The sequence below is a fragment of the Gekko japonicus genome, unplaced genomic scaffold (assembly GCF_001447785.1).
Source record: "Gekko japonicus isolate JY-2015 unplaced genomic scaffold, Gekko_japonicus_V1.1 scaffold2441, whole genome shotgun sequence".
Taxonomy (NCBI): domain Eukaryota; kingdom Metazoa; phylum Chordata; class Lepidosauria; order Squamata; family Gekkonidae; genus Gekko; species Gekko japonicus.
The window spans coordinates 260,199-269,493 of record NW_015175439.1 but is presented as its reverse complement, the minus strand read 5'-3'; positions in this window follow the sequence as shown (position 1 = coordinate 269,493).

The following is a 9,295-nucleotide window of genomic DNA, read 5'->3' as shown; positions in this document are numbered from 1 at the left end:
CAAAAACGATGCAAGGCCCAGATGTTATAGTGGCAAACAACAGATTTAAACTCAGCCACTTTTGCACTACAATGAAGCTGTGCTGAGCACGTCGACCAGTGCTGCTTCCCCCAGAGGTTTTGCTCCACTTTGGAATCCAAACCAAAGCAGGTTTCTGTTTGCAGCATCCACATGATGTTCACCTCCTGTGTTTTCCTCCATTCTGAGGCAGTCTTTCGCCGAACGTGTTTTTTATTTATTTTATTTGTATTTTATCATTACATTTATATCTCGCCCTCCCTGTGGACGAGCTCAGGGCGGCTTACAAATAAGGGCAGCATGTCCCAGTAAAACAATAATTTGGGATGATCTTTTTGGCAAGGTCTCAGTCAAAGAGTGTTTGCGTGTCATGTGGACAGGAGGGTGCACGTTTTTGCAAGTCCCACCCACAGCAGTACAATTTTCCTGGTTTAACCACCACTACCCAGCCTGTATTTCCCCTCCTGTCATCGGAAGGCTTTTCTGCATTTAAAAAAAAACAAAATCAAGATAATGTTATAACTCTTAGGCCCCGTTCATACGATGCGTTTTGGCCCTAGAGTGGGCCAGATTGGAGACGGAGCAAACGGGCGCGATCCCACGCCAACATCTGGCTGGCGTTGCGCTCCCGTCTCCAATCTGGCCCTTCCCCCGGATGCGGCGCGTCAAAAGTGAACCACCTACCGAGGTGGTTCATCTGGATGACGCGCCGCAAGCTGGGCTGTCGGATCGCCGGTGCATCTTTGCGCCGGCGCATCCCCAGCTCCTAGCCGAACTGCGCATGCTCCGGCATGCGCAGTTCGGCAGGCTCCCCGTCAGAGCCGTGTTTTCTCCCCGGCGTCTGATCGTGCCGGGGAGAAAAGGCACCGCGGCCAGGGGATCCGTGGGATCCCGCCGCGGCGTGTCAACTTTGGCGCGGCTTTTAAAAGCCGCGTTTTTAGAGGCTTTTTCCCTGCCGTGTGGCAGGGACCTTAGTAGTGTTTATCAAGATAGTGTGTTATGACTCTATAACAACCTGTGCACTAGCTCCTCTGAATCCCCAGCTTTCTTTCTTTTTTTTTTAAGTATCTCTAACTGTCTTCATTGAAGCCCCAAAAAGTCCTTACAAGCTGCGGAAGAGAAGGGGAAAGGAGAAAAATCCCCTCTGGGGGTTCAAAAAAAAAGTCATTGAGGAAGGGTTAAATCCCTCCTCTTCCTTCCATTTGCTAACTCAGCTCTGCACACACTGCTGGGAGCTCCACATAGGAAACTCTCAGTGTCTTGTGTGATCTACAAAGGTCTTATGAATGGAATAGTGTTCAAGTTAATTCCTATTTCTTCACCAAGTATTCAGATTTCCAGCCCAAGAGAGAACAGCAGCAGTCGGGACTTGGCCAGCCGCCCATCTTCCCAGACACACACTTTCCTCCCTTATGGGCTCCAACAGCAGAGTTTGCAGACAATGTTTGAAAGAGCCCAGAATCTTGTTGTCAAAGGCCTTCACATCTGGAGTTCATTAGTTGCTGTAGATTTTCCGGGTTGTGTGGCCGTGGTCTTGGCATTGTAGAACATCAGGTTCTACAATGCCAAGACCACGGCCACACAACCCGGAAAATCTACAGCAACTAAAGCCCAGAATCTTGCTTATCTCCAAGGCTCACTGAAGACCTCAGAACTGGAGTGCTTTTGAAAAGGAAGTGCAGAAGCAGGTAAAAGGTAGATGGATGCCCTCTCTATAGTAGCAGTTGAGTTTGCACCTAGCAGAGACAGATGAGGAGGATTGCAACAGATGGGCTGTTGAGGTCAGGTACTGTACTGGCAGTCATATGAAAGCCTTCGATAGCAGATTCCCCATGCACACACAGGAGGAAAAAAGGCTAAGTTATGGATGAACCTGTCCAACTCTCTCTCTCTTTGAAATCACTGAGCAACTGACGTGGAGTCAAATATACTTTGCTTCACTGACCACACAGTCATGGGCATTCGTTAGTTATTTAACCTGGGCTGTGCTTCCAGAATACCCAGGAGAAAAGTAATCTGTGAGGAAGACCTCAGAAATGTATCTTTTGAATCCAAAGCAAGCTTGTCAACCAAGCAGAGAATTTATAATTGGTATCGCCTAGGAGAAAAGAGAATGACCTGTGATCTGAGAGGTCGATGATTCAAATCTCATCTCAGCCAAATGTTCAATAGTGGTTTATCTTGCAGGGCTGCTGTGTGGACAGTAATAATCCAATGTCTGTAAAACACTTTGAGATGCTTTAAGTGTTATATAAATGCTAAGTGTTACGATTACTGGCTCATTAACACTTTTAACTAAATAGTATAACTTGTACGTGCACCAATTAAAATTGTTAAGTAAAACAGCCAAAAATTAATGGGGAGAAATTAAGTGTGTGTGTGTGTGTTTGTGTGTGTGTAAGTGCCATCAAGCGGCTTCTGGCTAATGGCAAACCTATAAATTAATGACCTCCGAAACACCCTGTAATAACCAGCCCTGTTCAGGTCATGGAAACTGAGGAGTGTTGTTTCCTTTGTTGAATCAGTCCATCTCATGTTGGGTCCTCCTCTTTTTCTGCTGCCTTCCGCTTTTTATAGCATTATTGTCTTTCCCAGCAACCTGTCTACTCATAATGTGACCAAGTACAATAGCCTCAGTTTAGTTATTTTAGCTTCAAGGAAGAATTCAGTCTTGATCTGATCTAGAACCCACATATATGTCTTTTGGCAGTCCACGGTATCCGTACAACTCTCCTCCAACACCACAATTCAAATGTATCAACTTTCTTCATTGTCCAACTTTCCCTCCAATATATAGTAACGGGGAATACTATGGCATGAATTATCTTGATATTGGTAGCCAGCAACACATCCTTAGGCTTAGATCCTCCAACTAGCTTAGATACATTGAGTCTTCTTATCATTGATCCTTTTATAAACTGAGTCAAACATTTATAGCACTTTTCCTTTAAAACTTAGATTTAACTGTCTAGCAACAGTACCCCCAATCATCCCATAACAAAAGTCTCAAAGGCACACTTCAGAGTCCTTCAGCCTTTACTTCTCCTTTCTCGTTCTCTTCCGCAGTTTGTAACCTTTTGGGGCTGCTGCCCCTTGCTCAAACAGAGAGTCCTCTCCGGAAGAACCAGTGTCCAGCTCACTGCTGGACTTGCTGTCCTCTTCTTTTTTCTCGTCCTCTGGCCTTCCCAGCTGAACCCTTAGGAATTCTTGAGCTTTCAGAACAGAGTCAATCTTTTCTTTTTTATCCAATTGAGTTTGTCTGAAGAAAAAGCACAAGTTCTTTGTACTTCTTTCTCCGTTGTCTTACTTCAAATGGAATATCCTTTAGCATTCTGATGGTGTTTTCCCCTGCTTTCAGGGGTGTTCCAGCAACCACTTTCATGATTGCATCCCTGACATGCCTCTTTGAGAATCTTACCACAATTTCCCCAGGCAGATTATTTTTCTTTATATATCCTGAATATGATCTATAGACCACGTCCATATAATTAAGCAATGATTCCGCCTTCGTTTCTGTCACTGTGGCTAGTAGTTCACTCATCACTTCTTTAAGATTCTCCCCTCTGTTCTCTGGCACACCCTGGAAGCGAAGGATCATTTCCATTTGAACTTGCAGCAGTTGATCTTCCATGGAAGTTTGTTTCCTTTCCAGCTTTTGCACTTTCTTCTTCACTTTCTTAGTGGTTGCAGCCACTTCCTTTACCTTCTCAGCATCTTGCTTCATTATTTGTATCAAGTCGCTTTTCTGAGTTTGTTGTGCAGTAATGCTTTGAGTAACTACGGACATCTGTTCCTTGAAGTTATTCAGCTGTTCCAGCAGAGGGCGCATGTAATCCGCTACAGACTTTGCCACCTCACTGGTAACTTCCAGTTTTGGGCTCTCAGACCCTTTCGCTTTCAAAAGTCTTTCTTTGTCCTTCTTCCTCGCCATCTTTGTCGTTTGTTTCCTTTTGTGAATTTTTTGAAAGTCTCTGAATGTGCGCTTGACCACTTAAATTCGCTTTGGTAAGTACTTCTAGGCAGTTTCCCTTGCATTTTCTTCCACTCCCCCTCAATCGCTCAAAAGTTTGTGCGCATAGGAAGCATCCATCCCCCGCTTGTCCCCCCCCGTTCGATGGGGTGGGGTGGGGAGCTATCATTTTCCCTTTAAACGCTTCAGAATTGACTCACGTTCATAATTGGTTATTCGACCTCGCTTTCATCTCGCTTATGTCCATGATCCCCTGCGCTTGTCCCGGTCAGCGTCACTAAGTCCATACGGTCTCACAGCACGGAGAACCGTTGGAACGAAGAGGCGCCTCAATTCTCCGGCATTCCGCCCTCGAAGAGGCGACCTCTTGTGAGTTCCATGGCTAGAGTCCCTTCACCGGGCCCCTGGAGGTTTTGCGAACCTGCGCACCCCCTTCTTTGGCTGGAGCGCAGCTTCACCCCTGGGAGGTCTGGGAGGTGAGTCTGCTAGCGCGCCGCCATAAACTGGAACGGCTTAAGGATCTTTTCCAGCTCCTCCATGGCTGCCCTTCCCAGTCTCAAACTCCTTTTGATTTCTTGGTTGCCGCTTCCCCTTTGGTTGATGATGGAGCCTCGGAATAGAAAATCTTTAACAATTTCAGTTTCTTCATCCTTGGCGTTACAGTTGTGTAGTTCCCCAGTAGCCACTATTTTTATCTTCTTGATGTTCAGATGTAATCCTGCTTTGGCACTTTCTGCTTTAACCTTCATCAGAAGACGTTTCAGGTCTTCACTATTTTCTGCCAGTAATGTGGTGTCATCTGCATGTCTCAATTTGTTAATGTTCCTTCCAGCAATTTTCATTCCACCTTGATCTAAAACTAAATATGTGGTGTATTCAATCTGACCAAAGTATGTATGTGAACTCTGTCATTGAAACACCATGTGAAGCTTTCATCCTGGGCTAGGAGCCTAATCCCTCACTTGTAATTGGTAGCCCAGGAAGAACCGATCAATCACCAACAGCCAGTTCCAAGAGCGGGAACTATTGTGATTGGACCTTATCCCTGCAACCTCATAGGTTGATATTGTATAATAGGGCATGGCTACATTAGCCGGGAGAGTTTAAAAGCAGAACAGCTGCAATGTAAAAGCTGTTCTGGCTATTCATGTTGATCTGTTTGGAGTTGAGTTACGAGTTGCTGAATAAAGATGATCTTTTGCTGAAATCACTCTCTGACTCTTTGTTAAGTAACCGACTTAAATATAATCCAGCTTTCTTTATGTTTCGCATATAGATTAAAAAGATAGGGAAGTGAAAAACATCCTTGTCTGACACCTTTGCCAATTGGAAACCATTCTCTTCCTCCATATTCTGTCCTAACAGTAGTCTCTTGTTCATAGGTTGCGCATCAAAACAATCAGATGTTGTAGCACACCCATTTCTTTAAAACCAACCATAGCTTTTCATGATCCACACAGTCAAAATCTTTGCAGTAATATATGAAACACAAGCTGGTTTTAAGCAAACATTAGGTGATGAATAAATTCAGGCTGCAGTCCAAAGAATCTTAAGACAGTAAGCCTTATCCCACTCAACTTAATTTTGAGTAAACATGAGAAGGACTGTGCTGTCAATTATTCTAATACGTGACGGCTTACAGTGTGCCATTCCCAAAGGCCACAGAGTGCTGACCGGAGAAGGAGAGGTGGAGAAAGCCATCCTGAGGGATATATTTCATTCATGCCAACATGCTTACAAAACCTGAACAGTCACAGGACTGAAAGAGAAGCCGTCAAACTGTAGTTTCCAGCAGCCTGCATTGGAACAACAGCGTTTGCAGTCACAGTGGCTAAGGAATGATTTCAGGGACACTTCAGTCCCTTAATATTTTATGCACACAATCTTGAATTCTGAAAGGCTAATCGTGTATGAACTGCTTGCTCTGCAAGGTATTCAAAGATAAGTAAAGGAGTAAACAAAACAGACCAGAATTTTGTTCTGACTCATGTTGGTATACAACAGGGGTAGGCAACCACCGGCACACGTGCCGAACAACCTCACAGTCAGATCATTTTGCCTGGCATGCAGGGCTGCTCCCCTACCCAAGCTCTGGCAGAGCTACTGGGGCTGGTGCGGTGGGACAAGACCTCACCTCACCTCCACCATGGAGCTGCCAGGTGAGCCCCCAAGGTGCTGTTGAAGCTCCCAGGCTTCCAGTGTACCTGGCCAAGTACACACATTTCTCCTCCCTCTTCTGTTTGGCAGGCAGCACAGCAGTATCTTCTAATGTAAGTGCTGCATTTAAATTAGCACTCAGGACAAAAATATCTGCCTATTCCTGGTACAGAATCTTACCTGAGTTAATGGAATTGCAAACAGCCGAAGATGGTGCATGCCCACACAGGATTTCAGGAGGGAAATGAATCGTATTTTCTGAAGAACAAAAAGAAGGGGGCAGGGGCAATGTTGCCACAGGGGCTTGGCTTAGCCCCAGCTAGAAGTGGCCCAGTCCCAAGAGGGAAGAGGCATACCTTGCATGGGGCCACTGAACACCTGGAACCAGCCTCGCCCACACAACAGGTGGCTTCTTTTAAAGGTTAAGCGACACTTTGAGGGATTCTGATCACGGATCCCCAACAAAAGATGCAATTTGGCCCTTATAGAAAAGAGTCCAATCTAGTCCACTCTCTGATCCTGACTAGAATCTGGGCGTGGGAGAGTCTAGGTTTGCCCGCTCTGGCCTGGGAAATCCCCAGAGATTTAGGGTTGGAGCCAATGCGGAGAACAGGGCTGGGGAGGGACCTTAGCCAAATCGTATGCATTCAGCTGTAAGTCTCGCTGAGTCCCACAGGAATTGCCTCCTCCACGTGCATGGGCCTGTTGCCTATGGCCAGTAGGGCTGCCGACCCACAGCTGAGGCCTGGCGATCTCCTGGAGGAAATGGCTGCTTTGGAGGGTGGGCTCGGTGGCATTACACTCTGCTGAGGTCCTTCCCCTCCCCACTCTCCGCCCCCACATCTCCAAGGATTTTCCAAGCCAGAGTTAGCGACCCTAATGGCTGCATTCACTCCTCACAACAAACTTCTGTCCAGGCATGACAGAGGGAGCCCGCCGGTTTCCGCGCTCCTTCCTGGCTCCCCCCGCCCCCATGCCTTGTGCACCAAGTGCTATTGGGAATTTCCTGGCTTGGGGACTCTGGAATCCAACCCCACCTGAGCAAACTGGCGCTTTGTTTCCACTCCCCAAAACAAGGATTCTGAACTAAGTAGTCCCAGTTTAAAATCCCAATTTGCAGGGATGAAGGAAAGTCCAGTTGGCTCAGGAGATGGTGTATGAACCTCACAGCCTTTCGAAACCAGGAATTCTTCACCTATGCTTTACACACGAGGAGAGGAAAGACTCGGGAGGGAGAAGATCATCACGAGGAGGAGCTGCGGTCATATCTGTCACAGACAGACAGAAGCGCCTCATGGCATTTGTGTCTGGCCCAGGCATGCTGACTTCAACTCCCTGGAAGGAGAGCGGGATGCAAATGGAAAAATCAAACCATCAAGTAAATCAAAATTGCAGGTAGATTTTCTTGTGGCAGCAACAGTATCCATACGCAGTACACTCCCCCAAACCCCTCTGTCTGTCTCTAGCTCCTGCAAATGGTTGTGGATTAAGGAAGCCAGCGAGACTCCTGCTAACCGTTTGTCAACACTGTTGGTCTAGAAACCAGTGGGGATTCCATGGTCTTCTAGCAGTGTTTCCCCTCTCCATCTGGGGATGTACACAGCAGCCTCTTTGTAGCAATCTCCTCCAAGGAGGTGGGCCCCAGGCCAGAAATCTGGTCCAGGCCTGTGTCATGTGGCAAACGTCTCTGTTTCACACGGCAGCGAAATACTATCAGGAGGTGGAATGGCGGGGTAGGGGTGGGGGAGAGAAGAGTTCATAACTGAAAACTGCCTCTAAAGTTTCTCCAAGAGATAGGCTGCGTAACCGGCTTTCTTCGAGGAAGAACTCTACACAGCTATAAATCACCTGAAATCCAACTCTAAATTGCACTTTAAAAATAACATGAAATACTTGGTAGCCTTCTATGGTCTCCAGGACATGCTATACAGTGAGGACTTCTCAAACAAGCCAATTAAGGAACAGGAAAAAAATAGACAAGGCGGGGTGGGGGCAGAAACATAACAAGGCACAAACTTAGCCTAAACGCAATGGGAAATATATTGTGTCATGAGGTCCTCACTTTACAGATAGTGTAACAGATTTATTTATTTGGATCCTGCTGTTCTCTCCACATCCCAACAATCCTGTGAGGGAGATTAGGCTGAGACAGAATCACTGGCCCAGTGTTACCCAGTGAGCTTGTAATGTATTCAGCCTGACATGCCCGGACTTGCCCGGGCTGGCCAGGCACAAACTGTCTGTAGCTTGAGTCGAAAGACAAAGGATCCGAAGGATCCTAGCCGGCCCAATCAAAGGGCTAGCTTTCCAGCCGGGAGACCAATGGTCACCCGGTTACTGTAAATAGCCTATTGGGAGTAGGGGGTGTGTTTATGGGTACTTGGTGGCGGGTTTTCTGAACGCATATAAACCGGCCTGCGAGCTGGTCCGTTGTCTTTGTCCTGAACTAAATAAAGGTATGCTTAGCTGAAATCACTCTCCGTCTGCATACTTTTCACTGGCGATGAGGATGGGATCGATGACCCCATGAACAAAGACGCGGACGCCGACACGAGCACCGCACCGAGCACTGACGCCGAGACCTCCGGGAACCGCACCGCTTCGCACCCCAGCTCTCCGGCAACCGATCATCGCCCCGCTCCCGGTTCCGCTCCGCACCCTGCTGACTCCGAGAGCAGCACGCCCTTCTCAACGCTCCAGTCACCGCCGCCATCCCAGGGGACACCCAACCACGTGGCTGCAGCACAATGGCGACCCCTCCGAGCAACATCTCTGCTTTTGATATCGGCCGCCCCACCGAATGGGAGGCCTGGCTCGAGATCCTGACGAGACTGACCCAAGGTCACATCAGCAGGTGCAAGTGGAGGAGTGGGGAATCAAACCCGGTTCCCCCAGATTAGAGTCCGTACACTTAACCACTACACCACTCAACCACAACAATTTGCCACTAGAGATCCCTGCCACCCTTAGGTGCAGTGGCTCAAGTGGTTAAGACGCTGAACTGCAGACCTGAAGGTCGGTAGTTTTCCGGCGCGTGGCCACCAACTGCGAGTTCCAGAGTCTACCGGACACCCTGCTGACCCAATTCCTGGTGGGCCTGCGAGAGCCCAAGCTCCGGCGGAAATTGGTCAGCCAGAACGACCTCGACCT